The following is a 19,360-nucleotide window of genomic DNA, read 5'->3' as shown; positions in this document are numbered from 1 at the left end:
AGAATTCTAAAAGTAAAGTCATAATTGACGAACTGTTCTCCAAAAACTGTTCTCCAACCTGCGGCTCTCCAGCTGTTTCAGAACTACAACTCTCAGCATGCCCGGACAGCCACAGATGGAAAGCATCTAGGACAGACCCTGGAGCTTCAATAGAATTCTAAAAGTAAAGTAAAAACTGACGCAGTCTTCCAAAAACAGTTCTCCAACCTGCTGCGGCTCTCTAGCTGTTTCAGAACTACCACTCCCAGCATGCCTGGACAGCCAGCGGCTGTCCGGGCATGCTGGGAGTTGCAGTTCTGCAACAGCTGGAAAGCATCTAGGACAGACCCTGGAGCTCGAATAGAGTTCTAAAAGTAAACTAAAAACTGACGCAGTTTTCCAAAAACTGTTCTCCAACCTGCGGCTCTCGAGCTGTTGCAGAACTACAACTCCCAGCATGCCCTTACAGACAGTGACTGTCCGGGCATGCTGTGAGTTGTAGTTCTGCAACAGCTAGAAAGCATCTAGGACAGACCCTGGAGCTCGAATAGAATTCTAAAAGTAAAGTAAAAACTGACGCAGTTTTCCAAAAACAGTTCTTCAACCTGCGGCTCTCCAGCTGTTGCAGAACTACAACTCCCAGCATGCCCCGAAAGCATGCTGGGAGTTGTAGGTTTTTAACAGCTGGAAAGCCTCTATAAAAGAAATTTCTTATCTGGACAGAACCTAAAAACTGACACATACAAACCAGGAGGAGCAGTAAGAGGAATGTAACTATGTGCATCAGATGTTTACTCCATTCAAGGTCAGGGACGAGCTCTGTTTGTTACTTTGTATACAACTATACAAGAGCGGGAAGTCTTCCATTTCCCATCCGTTTTTATTTTAGGAAATGCCCTTTAATAAACACAGAGCTCCCTGTACTTATCGGGTGTCTGTAAGGACTCAGTAAAGGAGGCATCCGCTTGTTTATATCCATTTCTAATCCCCCAGATCATAGGAGAATGGACTTCATACCATACACGATGCAACTTGTCTCATCTGTCTATCAAGATGTCCCGATAATGAGATTTCGGAGTTATTTTACTCAAGGGCCTTTTTTTTCCGATGTATCTGCAGAAGTTTTCCGAAGTGACAGCTACAAGAACGAGGGCTGCGACTGATTCTCATCTATCTGGATTTTTGCAGAGAACGTTGTTTCACATGCATATTTTCGGACCCTATTATGGACGCAGGTGGCAGCACAGGTCCTCGGAAGGACTAGGTCAGGCTAGGACTTGTATCCATTGCTATCATGTGAACATGGCCTTAGGATGAGCGAAACTCACAGGTGATCACACAATTGGGATGTGAGGAACAGTGGAGGAGCGTCACTGTCACCGCACCATTGTCAAAGATGCTCTACTAGACTGCCAAAGGGTAGGCCCGCAAAGCCCCAAAAACTGAAAAAGCCGCCTCAAAGGAAGCACTGAAATCAGAGGTGGCTTTTGAAGCAGTTTTTGCAGAGACATCTTAAAGGGGTACTCCGGTGGGGAAAAAAATGTTTACAAATGAACTGCTGATAGAAAGTTAGGCTGCATTCACACCATGATTGCAGCCTACGGTTGCCGGATTCGGCTGGGGGAGGGGAAAACCAGTTGCTCCCGTACCCGAGCCGGAATGGTGCTGAAATCCATTCACTTTAATGAGCCGACCAGAGTCAAACAGGGACTCCAGTTGGCTAATTTCTGCCCCGTATCCGGTTTTGTGACAGGACCTAAAACCATAGTATACCGCGGTTTAGGTCCGGTCCCAAAACCGGAAACGGGGCAGAAATGAGCCAACTGGAGTCACTGTTTGATTTCAGCACCGGTCCAGGTACGGGAGCGCCCGGTTTTCCCCTCCCCCAGCCGGATCCGGCAACCGTAGGCTGCAATCATGGCGTGAATTCAGCCTTAAGCAGATTTGTAAATTACTTTAAAATAAAAATATAATCTTAATCCTTCCAGTACTTATCAGCTGTTGTATGCTCAGGAGGAAGTTATGCGGTTCTTTTCAGTTTGACCACAGTGCTCTCTGCTGACACCTCTGTCCATGTCAGGAACTGTACAGTGCAGGAGAGATTTGCTATGGGGATTTGCTCCTACTCTGGACATTCCTGACACAGACAGAGGTGTCAGCAGAGAGCACTGTGGTCAGACAGAAAAGAACTACACACCTTCCTCTGGAGCATACAGCAGCTGATAAGTACTGGAGGGATTAAGATTTTTATATAGAAGTAATTTATAAATCTGTGTAATTTTTTTTCTTGAGCATATGCCTTTATAGAAAAAAATGAAAATTTCTTCCAAAAACAGCTCTACACCTGTCCTTAGGTTGTACGTGGTATTAGAACCTGGCTCCATTCAGACATCAATTTAGGAAAGGGTTCTTTACAGTTAGAGCAGTCAGGTTATGGATACCATACCCCAATACGAAGTGATGGCAGATACTACGGCTGCATTCAAACAAGCGCTATATGCTAATTTATGCTAATTTACAGACAAATGGCATGGGAGGTTAGAAATAATATAGGACTGAATAATGTATGGTTGATCTAAGAAAAGCTGAGCTCTGGTCTGTGGTGTTTTCTTTTAAAAAGGATTACTCAGGACTAGAAAAACATAGCTGCTTTCGTAGCTGCTGAAAACAGCGCCACACCTGTCCTCAGGTTATGTGTAGCATTACAACTCGGCTCAATTCACTTCAATGGAACGGAGCTGTAATACCACACACAACCTGAGGACAAGCGTGGCGCTGTTCATGCAAGAAGGCAGCTATGTTTTTTTTTTCTAATCCTGGATAACCCTTTTCAATGCCTATGTGAACAAAGCCTAATACTGCTTTCTTTTCCATACATTTCTTTTTTTTTTTTTTTTGGCTTTAAAAACTGCATCGTAAAACTGCCCTGTGTGAACATGACCGTGATCATCATCTCGGAGGATACATTTTTTTTTCCTGATGTAGTCACTCTCTCATTTCGTGGACACAAGTCCTTTAAAAACCAGACCGGAGGCGATGATTCCCGCATTGTTCACATCCTGTTTATTATTACTAGATCACATGCATCAGCCCGGCCTCACCTTAGAATCCAAATCCGCTTTACTTGCTATGCAGAATTTTTATTGTGTAAGACAAGGTGACTATAAAAAACAAGCCGAGTCCACGATTTTAACTGACGCATTGATGTCAAAAATAAAAATACATCTTGTGAATTATCTGCAATGCGGACACTAACTCCTTACTGCTGTTTCAACAATTGTAGATACAACGTTTTGTAATTGCTGTTACAATAGAATGTAGCAAGCGCCTAATGAGTATTCAAAATTATCACTATAACCCAGTGTTTCCCAACCAGGGTGCCTCCAGCTGTTGCAAAACTACAACGCCCAGCACGCTGGGCGTTGTAGTTTTGCAACAGCTGGAGGCACCCTGGTTGCGAAACACTGCTATAAGCACACATGATGTTCACCATAATCTCTTTGCACAACCAGATATTTGCATGGAAGAACAACAATGGTGCACGCAAAAGAGTATATATGGTGCAGGCCAACAACTGTGTCCTATAGGAGTAGCGGCGCTGAATTAGCGCATTGCAAAAATGTGAAAACCACTTGAGGTACGTTTAGACGAGCGGATTTACAGCGTATTTTACGCTGCAGATCCGTCGTTGAAGGACCTCTGTCTGCTTCCTTTACATGTGCCTGCTCTGAGCAGCAATACGCCGCTATGTGCATACACACTGAAGCAAAGTGCGAGTCGCCGCGTATGCGCGGTGTACTCGCACACAACGCGGCTGCTCCCCCTGCTCAATGAGCCAGGCCAAGAGCTGCCGCGATGTACGAGTATACTGCGCATGCGCGCGTTGACTCGCACATCGCAGTGTGTCTGCTCATAGCGGCGTATTGCCGCTCCGAGCAGCATATAGAGGTCCTTCAGCGGCGGATCCGCAGCAAAATCCGCGTGGAAAATCCGCTCGTCTGAACGTACCCTTAGACTTTACGCTCTGCGGAGCAGGACCCTCATTCCTTTTATTCCAATATTCAGTGTGTAATATTGTCCTGTCTGCTATTTGTCTTTATTTTTTTTGGTGTACAATTTTTGGGCGCCATATACGGTAAATGCATTTAATTATTCTGAATGAACAAATAAATAAATAAAAATATTATTATAAATAATAATATTAATAGTTATTCTTTATTATTTTTATTATTATTGTTGTTATTATTATTAGTAGTAGTATTAGTATTCTAAAAAATTTTTTTTTTTTTTATTACAACAAAAATATTATGAGTATTAGTTTTATAAATGAATATTATTATTAAATATAATAAGAATAAGAATTTTTTCATAAATAAATAATTACATATTATTTATAATAAATAAATAGTATTATGAGCATTAGTTTTATAAAATAATATTATTATTAAATATAATAATAATAATAAGAAGATTTTTTTAAATAAATAAATACATATTATTTATAATAAATAAATAGTATTATGAGTATTAGTTTTATAAATTAATATTATTATTAAATATAATAATAATAAGAAGAAGATTTTTTTTATAAATACATATTATTTATAATAAATAAATAGTATTATGAGATTATGAGTATTAGTTTTATAAATTAATATTATTATTAAATATAATAATAATAAGAAGATTTTTTTATAAATACATATTATTTATAATAAATAAATAGTATTATGAGATTATGAGTATTAGTTTTATAAATTAATATTATTATTAAATATAATAATAATAATAATAATTTTTTTTATAAATAAATACATATTATTTATAATAAATAAATAGTATTATGAATATTCGTTTTATAAATGAATATTATTATTAAATATAATAATAATAAGAATAAGATTTTTTTTATAACTAAATACATATTATTTATAATAAATAAATAGTATTATGAGTATTAGTTTTATAAATTAATATTATTATTAAATAAATATTATGAATTTTATTAATTTAATAATATTGTAAATATTATTATTATTATTACTGTAGAAATCAAGATGCAGCAAGATAACCTAAAGTTCTGCATAGTGCTACAACTTTTAATAAAACTATTACTAAGCTGTCGCTTGTGTATCACTTACAATACAAAAGTATATCTGTGTATATACTACATCTGTGTACATATATCCAACGGTAGCCAAGCAATTTGCAACTTTTATTAGTATATTAATTCTTCACCTATAACTAGCGACACAACAGCACTTCAGCTCTGCTACATCTATGCATGTACCTGGTCGTCGACAGTTTACGCTTTTACTTTACAAATTTGTAACTTTACAATTTTCCAGCTTGTCGAGACCTGCGGGATGTGCGGAGGTGTCGCATTTCACCCAGAATGAAATACGTTTAATTGTAATGTCTATTGTCCCTTTCACACTATCCTGTAAAATAAAAACCTCCGTTATTACTCCCGGCAAAAAGTCCTGGAAACGGGCGTCAAAAAATCCCATTCATGTCAATGTGATTTTTTGACCATCCTTTTGCATCAGGCATGTCCGTTTTTACTGATGCCAGTTATTTTTGCCGGCACAAAAGACGGTGCATGTACAAATTTTTGGTCCGGCAGAAAAAAAAAATTGTGAAAAACTGGATGTTAAAATTTAACATTAAAGTCAATGGGAATCGGAGGTTAAAAAAAAAAAAAACGTCCGTTATCATCAGTTATTGCCAGGTTTTTTAACATCCGTTTTTTGTACTGAGCATGCTCAGTGCAGCTTTACAAAAAAAGGGTTAAAAACCTGATAAAAAAAAAACAGATGTAACTGGTAATAACGGATGATAACGAATGATAACGGATGAACAACCATTAAAAATGTAACTTGTAATAACGGATGAAAAACCATAAAAAATAACCGATGATGGTCATCAGTTATCATCAGTTATTACCAGTTATTGCATCATTTTTTTTTTTTTTTTTTTCATTTGTTATTTTAAAATAACGGCAGTAAAAAAGCAGGATGATACCTGTCGTGTGAAAAGGGGCCTTAGCATTTTGAAAATCCACAATACAGATGTAGCAGAGGTGAATCTGCTATTTAACTCCTCGTGGACAAACTTGTTTGTGCATGGCGATAAACCTAAATCAGTGTTTCCCAACCAGGGTGCCCACAGCTGTTGCAAAACTACATCTCCTATGCTGGGTGATGTAGTTTTGCAACAGCTGGAGGCACCCTGGTTCAGAAACACTGACCTAAATAAAGATTTCCTACCAATTTAAGTTGCCCAATGAACAACTGGGCCTTTAAAAACAAAAAAATAAAATAAAAATAAAATAATAAAATAATTTAAATATAAATAAACAATGTAATAATGATTTGCGCCAAATGACAAACTCAGCTCTGCTATGCCTGATGAAGGAATTTCTAGTGCATCTGCACTTTCGCATGTACTTTAAAAGTTTTCACAAGGTATTGTCAACAAATCCTATGTTAACAGGGTCTATTCACACGCACCGTATTCTGCGCAGATTTTATGCTGTGTTCAGTCATTCAGTTTACATTGAAATCTGCAGCAGAAAATCCTGCGCATCAAATCTGCGCAGAATACTGTACGTGTGAATAGACCCTCAAAAAGATTTCGCCTGTCAATCTGATAAGATTTGACTACAATAAGTTACTTATTTTTTTAAAGGGGGGGTGGGGGTGGGGGAGTCTGCGTTTACCTGGCCGCCAGGTGACAAGGTGTCCGGCAAAGTTTCGAGTCGCAATCCAAAGTTATATCCCGGTCAACAACTTGTATTCCTATCAGGCTTTCGGGTAAACCATGAGCCCCATCTCCCTCCAGTACTTGCTTGGAAACTGCCTCCAGCTTATGGGACCTTCTGCCGCTGCAACATGTTCACTCAGCTGCCTTGACATGCTCTCCCGACCGTGACATCACAACATTGCCATGGTTACTACAACCCCACCTGGCAAAGTTACTTCGCCTCTACTGGCTAATGCAAAAAAAAAACAAAAAAAAAAAAAAAAAACTAAAAACAAATATATTTTTTTTGTTAATTTTTTTTTTATTTTTTTGTTAAATTTTTTTTTTTTTTTTTAGCACATTTTCCATCCTGTTCTGTCAGCACCTCTGTGTCCCACAGGTCCGGTGTGTACATAATACTAGTCAAGAGGTTTGATGAGTTTAGCAAAGGGCTCCTGGCCATGAATAGAACAATGGCTTCCCCCCCCCCCCCCTTATCTGCCCCTCCCTGTCTAACAATGTCCATAACAGTGCCACCAGGTATTGCTGGCAGCTCCGGAGGGTTTCAGCATTCTGCCGCAGCAGGTTTTTCCCCTTTCCTTCTTCCATGTAAACAATCTTCGTACTGTACACTAGTATTTTTTGCTCTAGTGTTTTTTCCTGATTTTTGTATTTCTTTTTCAAGAAATGTTTACAATTGTATGTATGTTATATTAATATTTGTATATTTATTTATCTGTTTATATATACTTTTTGTTTATTTATTTATTCATTTTTGATGTTGCAGCTCTGAACAAAGACGCTTCTATCAGTCCTTGTCTCCTGAGGGGTTTGCATTCCAATGTCCTTAAAGGGGTACTCCGCCCCTAGATATCCTATACTCCATCCTTTGGATAGGGGATAAGATGTCTGATCGCAGGGGGCCTGCCGCTTGGAACCCCCGCGATCTCCTTGCTGCACCCAGCGTTCGTTTAGAGCGTCAGGTGCAGCGCTGGAGGCTCGTGATGTCATGGCCCTGACCCGCTCATGGTTTCACTGCCACGCCCCCTCAATGCAAGTTTATGGGAGGGGGCGTGGTGGCGTCACGCCCCTCCCATAGACTTGCATTGAGGGGGCATGGGCATGATGTCACGAGCGGGGCGTGACTGTGATGTCATGAGCCTCCGCATCACCAGTCATCCAGCATGGAGCAAAGTTTGCGCCGTGCACCGGATGTCTGGGGTGCGGTCCCCAGCGGCGGAGGATAAGTTAGGGGATAAGATGCCTAGGGGCGGAGTACCGCTTTAACTCAAGTCTACACATATACAGGTGGAGATGCACCCTGGGGTGTAGCTCTAGTGGGTGCAGAGGAAGCAGCCTCAACTGGATCCTGGTGCCCAAGAGGGCCCGAAGGTCTCTCTGCAACAAGGCACTCATACACATGCAATAGTTGCCAGCTAAATGTTTGTGTGGCCAACAGCTGATCCCTGCATACACATTCAGTTCAGCGGAGCGTTCATGTGTTCTGGGGGGGGATTTATAAGTCACTACCGAGAGTTAAACTGGTTCTCTTAGTATTGTAAAATTCAATGGGGGAGATTTATCAAAACCTGTCCAGAGGAAAAGTTGCTGAGTTGCCCATAGCAACCAATCAGATTTTCATTTCATTTTTCAGAGGCCTTTTCAAAAATGAAAGAAACAATCTGATTGGATGCTATGGGCAACTCAGCAACTTTTCCTCTGGACAGGATTTGATAAATCTCCCCCAATATCTCTTATCGGTGTCCGTTACCCTGCTGTGCACCGCAGGTACGGACTAATAAATTTATGGCCACAAGCCACTTGATTCTTAAGAGATACATTTTGTAAGAACTATATAGTATTGGATGCAATGGGAAAGCTATTTAAAAGGTATAACTGTCACACCCCGGCATGTTTCACCACTCAATGTGGCTTTATCAAGGTGAATGACTGACAGCATGACATTGCAGCCAGTTATCCCTGCCACGAATGGGGTGAATAAAGGGTTACTCTTTGAGTGCGGATGGGCACCTCCAATTCATACAGCCCAATAAATACCCACAGTGGCAACGATTGAATATACAAATGAATTGAGCTAGTGCTATTAAGTATCATAAGCATACTGAGACTGTCAAGTAACTGACTGACCTGAGTGTAAACCTGTGGTCACTTGAGAGTGACATTGTCATAGTGTGACACTATAGTGATGCTATTTGGATAGTGGTTTTAATTTCTCCCCTGCAAAACGGCAGCAGCAAGAAACAGATTCCCCACACTCCTTCATGGGGATCGTGGGGAATCTGTTTCTTGCTGCTGCCGTTTTGCAGGGGAGACGCTTTCATCCGGTGTCCCCCACCTGTCACATCAACTACATCTATGGGTCTGAGTGAGTGGCCCTTACTGGACCTGGTATCATTTCATTTTCTTGGCAAACACTAATGGGTAGCCACATCAATTGTTATTTATTTATCTTTATGTTTGTTTGCCTACCAATGTTCCCCTGATGAACCCCGCATCGGCTCCTACTATCTATATTGGAGAGAGAGAAACACGCTGAGACTGTTACAATCAGGTTGTGGTCATTGACACAACCTTCTTCTCTTTGCTTGATATTTCTGGTGGGATTAGCAGTGAGGTGGTCCATGGTTAGCCTCCTGTCCCCACCCTACTTGTATATATTTTTTCTCTATGTTGATGTTATTTAATTTTGAGGACGGTTTATTTTAAATGATTTGAGTAAAAGTTTTGTTTTAAAGAGCTAAAACTACTTTCACTGTGAATTTTCGCTATATTGGCTCCTGACTTATCAGTACATCAGTTCCCTTTTCAGTGATAGCGTGATTCATAAATCTCCCCCATTGTTTCAGAATAATTCAGCAACTTAAAGGGGTAGTCCATCCTTAGACATCTTATCCCCTATCCAAACAATAGGGGATAAGATGTCTGATCGCGGGGGTCCCGCCACTGGGGATCCCCGCGATCTCCCTAATGCAGCCGGCATTTGTTTAGAGCGTCGGGGGCAGCGCCAGAGGCTCGTGATGTCACGGCCGCACCCCACTCGTGACATCATGGCCACGCCCCCTCAATGCAGGTCTAGGAGGGGGTGTGCGTGACATCACGAACGGGGGATGACCTTGATGCAAGTCTAGGAGGGGTGTGACGGCCGTCATGCCCCCACCCATAGACTTGCATTGAGGGGCGTGACCATGATGTCATGAGCCTCTGCCCCACATCGCCAGTCATCCGGCACGGAGCGAAGTTCGCTCCGTGCACTGGATGTCTGGGGTGCCACAGCCGAGTTCTTGGGGGTCCCCAGCGGTGGGACCCCCAATATCAGACATCTTATCCCCTATCCAAAGGTTATATCTAGGGCAGAGTTACCCTTTAAAATCGGTACCATTCATCTAAATGGGGCTTATTTGGCAGAAAGCCTGCAGATTTATTTTTCCATTTGTTAGAACAGCCGCCAAGAATGGGGCATGTGGGGGGCGCCAATCATTGATTAATGTTTACCCAGATGAGTTGGAAACAAGGACAATTTGCCAATGTAGGATCTGACCCACCCTTGCCCCCCCACATGCTCCTACTTGGAAGGACGATCTCCAGGATTGAACTAAATCCCTCTGTCCACCAGATAGGTTGATACATTTATGGATTTGTGTCTTGGGAACATTCCCAGCTGTAGGATGAGAAGATCAGTATGCTTGACTGCCCCAAATACCTGCACCGTGAGACCCTTTGGTCCAATTGCAGACTGGGAACGCGTGGCTGCAATTGTCTAGCCCCAGGTCACGGGAAGATGAGGCAGGATCTGGGCTAAACATCCTGCCCTGCTGCTGGAGTCAATAGTTTTCAATTGTCCTATAATTGTGTATAAATAGAATGGGATCACATGTGGAATGTGATGGAAAAGATCCGCGGGATTAATGCAGGACGCTGAAGCACGACTAACCCTACAAGGGCAAATTGTCCTGTTAAAGTTCTGTGTAGGTGAATGGGAAAAAATAATAAAAAAAATTATATATATATATATATATATATATATATATATTTATATATATATATTTATATTTATATACATATTTATCACCTAATACGAATTTGCTTTCTAATAAGGCCAAATAATATAAATAAATACATAAACAGGCAAATAAATAAACCCCAAATTTCCTATCAGCAGGTATAATATAAAAGACCGGTTGTACCAGGCATTATTGGGAGTGGTCCCATTGTTAGATGCCGCTGTTTAGTAATTATTTCTGGTATTACATGAGTGATGGATGTGCAACCTGGAGAGCCAAAATGTGCAGACTATTGCATAGTGCCCAGATGAATTAAAGGGTTACTCCGCTGGAAAACTTTTTTTTTAATCAACTGGTGCCAGAAAGTTAAACAGATTTGTGAATCACTTCTATTAAAAAAAATCTTAATCCTTCCAGTACTTATCAGCTGCTAGATGCTCAACAGGAAGTTCTTTTCTATTTTAACTTCCTTTCTGTCTGACCACAGTGCTCTCTGCTGACACCTCTGTCCATTTTAGGAACTGTCCAGAGCAGGGTAGGTTTGCTATGGGAATTTGCTCCAACTCTGGACAGTTCCTAAAATGGACAGAAGTGTCAGCAGAGAGCACTGTGGTCAGACAGAAAGGAAGTTAAAAAAGAAAAGAACTTCCTGTTGAGCATATGGCAGCTGATAAGTACTGGAAGGATTACGTTTTTTTTAATAGAAGTAATTTACAAATCTTTTTAACTTTCTGGCACCAGTTGATTAAAAAAATAAAAAAAATAAAACAATGTTTTCCAGTGGAGTACCCCTTTAACTGTGTAATTCAGTGTTTCCCAACCAACGTGCCTCCAGCTGTTGCAAAACTACAACTCCCAGCATGCCGGGGCACCCTTTGGCTGAATGAGGCCTAAGACTATTTTCAGAATTTCCGAGCAGAATGCAGCAGGAATATTCCGCTTTGAAATTGTGCTGCAGCAGAGTCCCATTGATTTCATTGGGATTCTGCAGCACTGTGCAAACCTGCCGCAGAAATCCTGATTCTGGCATCTGCATAAAGAACAAACAGAAAGACGGAAATGCATTGCCGTCTATGAGCGGTCCTAGCGCACCGCCGGAATATTCAAATGTGCAGAACGGCCACCGGAAACAACCATGTGAACATAGCCGAAGATGGAAGATCTAGGAAATCTATGCGAACCATGAACAGTCCATAGATTTCACTGAATTCTATTTAATAATTCATTTTTGCTGTGCTGGCGCTACAGGGAACTCCAGGATCTCCTGAAAATTGGACAGTGGACACCCCCTTTAAACAGACTTGTCAGCAGGTTTTTATGGCATAAAGCAGTGATGTCCAAACTGTGGCCCTCTAGATGTTGCAAAACTACAACTCCCAGCATGCCCGGACAGCCAACGGCTGTCCGGGCATGCTGGGAGTTGTAGTTTTGCAACATCTGGAGGGCCACAGTTTGGACACCATTGGCATAAAGTAAAGAATGTCTGCATAGGGCATTGGGCACCAAGGGAGACATGAAAACTTTCCCAGTTTCCCATAGCAATCAATCACATCCTTTTTTCTTTTAAAGGGTTAAAAACGTATGTAAATAAGGCTTTGGTGCCCACTGGATGTTCTCCTTGATTGCTATATTACCGGGTAGAGGGGGTAACAGTACAGACTAGTGAATTCCAATAAGAGGGGGTAGAGGAGGTGCCCAGTGCCCAGAGGGGAGGGGCTAACTGGTGAGGGGCCGGACTGTGCTGGACTCTACAGCCTAGGGGAACGCCCAGTGGACTCCAAAGCCTTATTTGCATATTTTTTGACTCTGATATCTCAATGCTGGAGGGGTCAGTTAACTAATAAGAGGTATGTATGGATTTGTGGTGAAAAGCCCTATACAGCCATGTACTTACCCCTGAAATAGCATAAAATATCATTGACAGTAAATCCCAATAAAATTCAAGCCCTTAAAGGGGTACTCCACTGGAAAACATTTTCTTTTAAATCAACTGGTGCCAGAAAGTTAAACAGATTTGTAAATGACTTCTATAAAAAAAAAAAAAAATCCCAATCCTTCCAGTACTTATCAGCTGCTGTATAATTTTCTTTTTGAATTTCCTTTCTGCCTGACCACAAGTGCTCTCTGCTGACACCTCTGTCCGTGTCAGGAACTGTCCAAATCCCCATAGCAAACCTCTTTTGCTCTGGACAGTTCCTGACGTGGACAGAGGTGTCAGCAGAGAGCACTGTGGTCGGGAAGAAAGGAAATTCAAAAATAAAAGAACTTCCTTTATTATACAGCAGCTAATAAGTACTGGAAGGATTGGGATTTTTTTTTTTTTTTTTATAGAAGTAATTTGCTAATCTGTTTAACTTTCTTGGCACCAGTTGATTTGTAAGAAAATGTTTTCCAGTGGAGTACCCCTTTAAGCTGTCACGTCCAGGGAAGGTGTTAACATTTTTATTTCAGCCTTTATTTGTTTGGATATGTTTTGGAAAGGAAACATTCGAGATCAGCAAAAGTGTAAATGATCCTTTGCGTAGGAAATTTACATTTATGCAAATTAGAGACAATGCTGACATGGAGTATTGCAGCCCAGTACTGCAGGGATAGATAGGAAGTAACATTACAAACTGTGCAAACAATGGAGGAGATTTCTCAAAAGTCGGGATGATGCCCATGGTAGCCATTGGGTTAATACTTTGAGTTTCCAAAAAGTCTTTGGAAAATAAGTAAAATGTTATTGCTTGTAATTAGAGATGAGCGAACTTACAGTAAATTCGATTCGTCACAAACTTCTCGGCTCGGCAGTTGATGACTTTTTCTGCATAAATTAACGTATTTTTGCAAAACTACAACTCCCAGCTGTTGTAGTTGGCTGTCCGGGCATGCTGGGAGTTGTAGTTTTGCAACATCTGGAGGTCCGCAGATTGAAGACCACTGCATAGGAGGTAATACTCACGTGTCCCCGCCGCTCCGGACCCGTCACCGCTGCCCTGGATGTCGCTCCTTCGCTGTCGCCGTGTCCCCGTCGCTCCGGAACGTCTCTGCTGCCGGCCGGGTATCCTCGCTCTCCGTCGCCGCCATCACGTCGTTACGCACGCCGACGCACGTACGCGACGACGTGATGACGAGGAAGGAGAGCGCCGGCATACAGGGGATCCCTGAACGGAGAAGACACCGAGGAGGCAGGTAAGGTCCCTCCCGGTGTCCTGTAAGCACTAACCCGGCTATTCAGTCGGGCTGTTCGGGACCGCCGCAGTGAAATCGCGGCGGTCCCGAACAGCCTGACTGAACAGCCGGGTTAGTGTCACTTTCCCTTCAGACGCGGCGGTCAGCTTTGATCGCCGCGTCTGAAGGGTTAATACAGGACATCACCGCGATCAGTGATGCCCTGTATTAGCCGCAGGTCCCGGCCGTTGATGGCCGCAGGGACCGCCGCGATAGGGGTGAATTCGCCGTATAAGACGCACCGACTTTTTCCCCCCAGTTTTGGGGAAGAAAAAGTGCGTCTTATACGGCGAAAAATACGGTAGTTCAGCTTTCAGGTGCTCCGGTGGGCTGGAAAAGGTGGATACAGTCCTAGGAAAGAGTCTCCTAGGACTGTATCCAACTTTTCCAACCCACCGGAGCACCTGAAAGCTGAACTAATTTATGCAGGATAAGTCATCAAATGCCGAGCCGAGAAGTTTGTGACGAATCGAATTTACTGTAAGTTCGCTCATCTCTACTTGTAATGGACAACAGCTCCAATATTGTCTTACACTATATTTGATAAACCTTGCTCTCTGGCTATAGGTAATCATGGCAATAAAATCCGTACAATGGGCTTCTCATCAATGTGGCCCTTTTTCTTTTTTTTTTTTTATAGGGCCCCCACCAATACTACACTCACAGATAACAGCCAATATTACCCATGTCTCTTCACTTCTGACTTCTCTTCAGGCCAAACATGAGCCTTGTGTACGGAAAAGTGATAATAGGGGACTGATCTGGGGTCTGACTTATGGAGCCCAGTTTCTAAATTTTGGGTTCTAGGCTTTGCGGTCTGAATATTGTTTTCTGGTTTGCGGTCTGGATCATAGGGTCTGAATTTTGGGTTGTAGAGTTAGAATATTAGAGTCAGATTTTGAGGTCTGATCTGGAGTCTGAATTTGGAGGTCTAGAATATTTTTTAGATCTGGTTTGAATCAAATGGGTTATCCAGGCTTTATAAAAAAAAAAAAAAAAAAAAATGTACAGTATACACAAAATTTTGTGAAAAAAATGTGACAAATGAGAAAAAAAATAAAATAAAACGCATAATTTGACAAACTACACCCAGTAAACTTTATCCTATAAGGTACTCTGCTGCTCAGCGTTTGAAACAAACTGTTCTGAATGCTGGAGCCGGCGCCAGGAGCTTGTGAGGCCATAGCCCAGCCCCCCCTCATGACATCACGCCCCGCCCCCTCAATGCAAGTCTATGGGAAGGGGGCGTGACACCCCCTCCCATAGACTTGCATTGAGGGGGTGGGGGCGTGACATCATGAGGGGAGGGGCTATGATGTGACGGGCTCCCGGCGCCGGTGTGAGGTGAGATTTTGAAACCCATGTAAAAGTTGGACCGCTCCTCCCCTCCGCTCCCCGAAGTTTTCCGAAGCTAGAGCGGGGAGTAACAAGGGTTTCCCCGTGCAAACTTGCAACCTCCCCGTTGTAAGTTAGGTCCCCTGGAGACAGAGCAGGGGGAGGGGAGGGAGCTGGGGAGCTGTGTACGTCCTCTCTCCCCCCCTGCTCTGTCTTCTTGTCTAATGCAGAGCTGCGTCCTCCATCCTCCTAGAGGGGGAGATAAGGGAGCGTGGCTTAATTATTTCCTGCAGACGCGCGACCTCGGGCTCTGCCCTCGCTCCTCCCCGCTCTAGCTTCGGAGCGGTCCGACTTTTACATTGGTTTGAAAATCTCACTTCACACCGGCTTCAGCGTTCAGAACAGTTTGTTCCAAACGCTGAGCAGCGGAGTACCCCTTTAAGAGTTAGTTCACACGTGCATATTTTCTGCTGCAGATTTGCTGTAGCGGTTTTAGCTATCCATCGAATTCAATAGGCAGCAAAATCTGCAGCAAAAATACGCACGTGTGAACGTACCCTAAAGAGGATCTGGGATTCAACCCCTCCAAAACATAGGTCTATCATTAAATATCTTAGGAGGCTCTGTTCACGCACCTTTTTACTTACTTACATTTTTTATGCGCCTTCCTCTTCCTGACATATGAGGGTTTACAGATTGACGATTCAGGGAATCAGTCAGATGGGCGTTCATTTTAATAATGGGAGTGATCAGGTAATTGTTACGATTCGGCAGGCTGGATGTGGATCCTCTGTGTCTGCGAGGGATTGGCGTGGACCGTGTCCGTGGACCGATTCTAGGGTTGCTACTGGTTTTCACCAGAGCCCGCCGCAAAGCGGGATGGTCTTGCTGCGGCGGTAGCAACCAGGTCGTATCCACCGGCAACGGCTCAACCTCGCTGACTGCTGAGAAGGCGTGGGACAGAAGGACTAGGCAGAGGCAAGGTCAGACGTAGCAGAAGGTCGGGGCAGGCGGCAAGGTTCGTAGTCAATGAGGATAGCAGGAGATCTGGAACACAGGCTTTGGACAAGACTAAACGCTTTCACTGGCACAAGGCAACAAGATCCGGCAAGGAAGTGCAGGGGAAGTGAGGTAATAAAGCCAGGGAGCAGGTGGAAGCTAATTAGGCTAATTGGGCCAGGCACCAATCATTGGTGCACTGGCCCTTTAAATCTTAGAGAGCTGGCGCGCGCGCGCGCCCTAGAGAGCGGAGCCGCGCGCGCCAGAACATGACAGCCCTAAGTGACTTGGGATGCGATTCGCGAGCGGGCGCGTCCCGCTATGCTAATCACATCCCCGTCGGCAATGTCAGTGCAGCGCTCCCGGTCAGCGGGTCTGACCGGGGCGCTGCAGAGAGAGGAACGCCGCGAGCGCTCCGGGAAGGAGCAGGGACCCGGAGCGCTCGGCGTAACAGTAATGGACAGGATTATACAGTCAGGGGGTGTGATTACTGTACATTGAGGGGCTTATCTGCCTATTAAACCGCTCTGACTGTATAATCCCGCCCATCACCCGATAGTCACTCCCATTATTATAATTAAGTTCACGCCCATCTGACTGATTCCCTGAATTGTCAGACTAACTATAAACCTACATATCTCAGTAACGGGAGGGCGGATCAAGAAACTGTAAAAAGATATTTGATCAGGGCAGCCTAAGGATAGGTTCACACTACGGAATTTCCGCCTACAATTCCGCTTTGAAATTGCAGGGAGAAATTCCGCTTGCTAAAATGTACTGCATAGTGAATGGGTTTCCGTTTACAAATTCACACTTCGGAATTGGTGAAGCGGAATTTGTGAACGGAAAATCCGCTTGGAAATTTCCGCCTGAAGAATGGCGTTGCTCATTCTTCAGGCGGAAATACTAGCGGAACACATTGCAGTCTATTGGAGACTGCAGTGTCCGAAACGGTCCGGCCGCACTCGTCGGAATCTCCGGGCGGAAATGGAGATTCCGTAGTGTGAACCTAGCCTAAAAGTAAGGTGCTTACATGCTTGATATATTTAAAGGAGTACTCCACTGGCCAGTGTTCGGAAGTACATGTTCCAAATGCTGTTTTGGCGCTGCGGGGGTCAGCCACACCCCTTGTGACATCACGACCACGCCCCCTCAATGACATCACGTCCGTCACGCCCCCTCCCATAGACTTGCATTGAGGGGGTGTGGGCAGGATGACATGAGGGGTGTGGCCGACCCCCGCAGCGCCAAAACAGCATTCGGAACATTTAATTCCGAACGCTGGCCAGTGGAGTACTCCTTTAAGTTATAAGTCCCTTCAGGCCAGATGTAGGGGTTACACAGACCCCTCAATGGGGTTACAGACCAAAATGATCCTAGACCAAGTATTTGTGAGAGTCCATATTTTCTCTGCTGTAACTTGTGAAATGCCTGTTATGAAATAGTCGAATACTTATTGTGCGACAACGATATCAGTATCAAGTTCCAAAGTGCGCAATCCGGACATTCCTGGAACTTCGAGCCTTGCAGATGGGTTGCCCCCTAATAAAAGTTTATCACCTATCAGTCTGAATCCAAATGGTGGGATGCCAAAAATGGATGACGCCTATTACCAATTTTCATGAAAAATACCATCCAGAGATAATGGGGGAGATTTATCAAAACCTGTCTGGAGGAAAAGTTGCCCAGTTGCCCATAGCAACCAATCAGCTCGCTTCTTTCAATTTTAACAAGGCCTCTGCAAAATGAAAGAAGCGATCTGATTGGTTGCTATGGGCAACTGGGCAAGTTTTCCTTTGCAGAGGTTTTGATAAATCTCCCCCAATGTCTGTAGTTTTATGACAATAGGGTGGCTTTAATCCCTAGATGACACAAAGCGTACCTGTACTCCCCTGCCATCTGGGACTTAAAGCACCAGGGCGCATCATCTTTACGCCCTAGTGATATAACAGTCTATGAAGCGAGCGCAAGTGGTGCACTTGCGTTGAGTGACGGGCGCTATCAGTAGTCGGGCATTCATCGCTAATGACAGACAACCCGTCATTAACCCTTTAAACACCATGATCAATATGGATCGTGGCATCTAAAAGAACAAATGACAGGTGCAGCTTTCTTTATGGTGCTCATTGGACCCCCCGCCGCAGTGCGATTGCAGGGGTCTGATGAGTTAAAATAGGGATGAAGGTTCCCTTTACCCAGCCTCCTGTCGCCATGTTGTCGCTTCAATGAAGCACCCTAAAGAGCCAGGCTGTGTCATTAGAGCGCCGATCACATTGTACAATGCTATGCAATAGGCATAGCACTGTATAGTGAATGCAGCCTAATGATTACCTAATAGACCCCTATAGGGACTTAAAATGTGCAAAAAGAAAAAAAGTTTTGAAAATGATATAAAAGCTCCCCCCCCCCCCCCTAATAACATTTTTAATCAACTCCTTAGAGATGAGCGAACTTACAGTAAATTCGATTCGTCACGAACTTCTCGGCTCGGCAGTTGATGCCTTATCCTGCATAAATTAGTTCAGCTTTCAGGTGCTCCCGTGGGCTGGAAAAGGTGGATACAGTCCTATGAGACTCTTTCCTAGAACTGTATCCACCTTTTCCAGCCCACCGGAGCACCTGAAAGCTGAACTAATTTATGCAGGAAAAGTCATCAACTGCCGAGCGGAGAAGTTCGTGATGAATCGAATTTACTGTAAGTTCGCTCATCTCTACAACTCCTTTTCTCATTTTGCAAAATAAAGAAAGAAAAAAAATCATAATAATAATGATAATATTTATTATTATTATTAATTACTATTTTTAAAATTATCATCTATTATTGTTAATAATAATAATAATAATAATTAACCTATTTGATATCGCCGCATGCGGAATTGTTCAAACTCTTTAAACATGATGTGTATGTTCCCGCAGGATAACGGTATCAAGACATAAATTGAACAAAAAGTGATCAAAAAGTCCCATCAAAACAAAAATGGTACGGTTAAAAACTACAAATCATGACAGAAAAAATAATCCCTGTACAGTCCTGTATATGGAAAAATAAACAAAAGGTGTGTTGCAGT

General features: G+C 43.0%; 1 protein-coding gene across 10 annotated transcripts in view; it reads right to left on the bottom strand.

Moving 5' to 3' along the window:
• KIAA1217 (KIAA1217 ortholog) overlaps positions 1-19,360 on the bottom strand; it is a 692,495-nt gene that overhangs the window by 324,121 nt on the left and 349,014 nt on the right. The window contains exons 1-2 of one of the 10 annotated variants that reach the window (XM_056519298.1): positions 6,701-6,954; positions 5,270-5,420 (exon numbers count right to left, since the gene is read on the bottom strand). The exons of 8 other annotated variants lie outside the window; for them this stretch is intronic. The gene's annotated coding sequence lies outside the window, so the exon portion shown is untranslated. Of the gene's footprint in view, positions 1-5,269; positions 5,421-6,700; positions 6,955-19,360 lie in introns of those variants that run through there. One more of the 10 variants, XM_056519297.1, reaches the window with a different exon arrangement.

Source organism: Hyla sarda, chromosome 5 (genome assembly GCF_029499605.1).
Source record: "Hyla sarda isolate aHylSar1 chromosome 5, aHylSar1.hap1, whole genome shotgun sequence".
Lineage (NCBI taxonomy): Eukaryota > Metazoa > Chordata > Amphibia > Anura > Hylidae > Hyla > Hyla sarda.
Note: the sequence above shows the minus strand (reverse complement) of the source record. Positions and strands in the feature narration are given on the sequence as shown.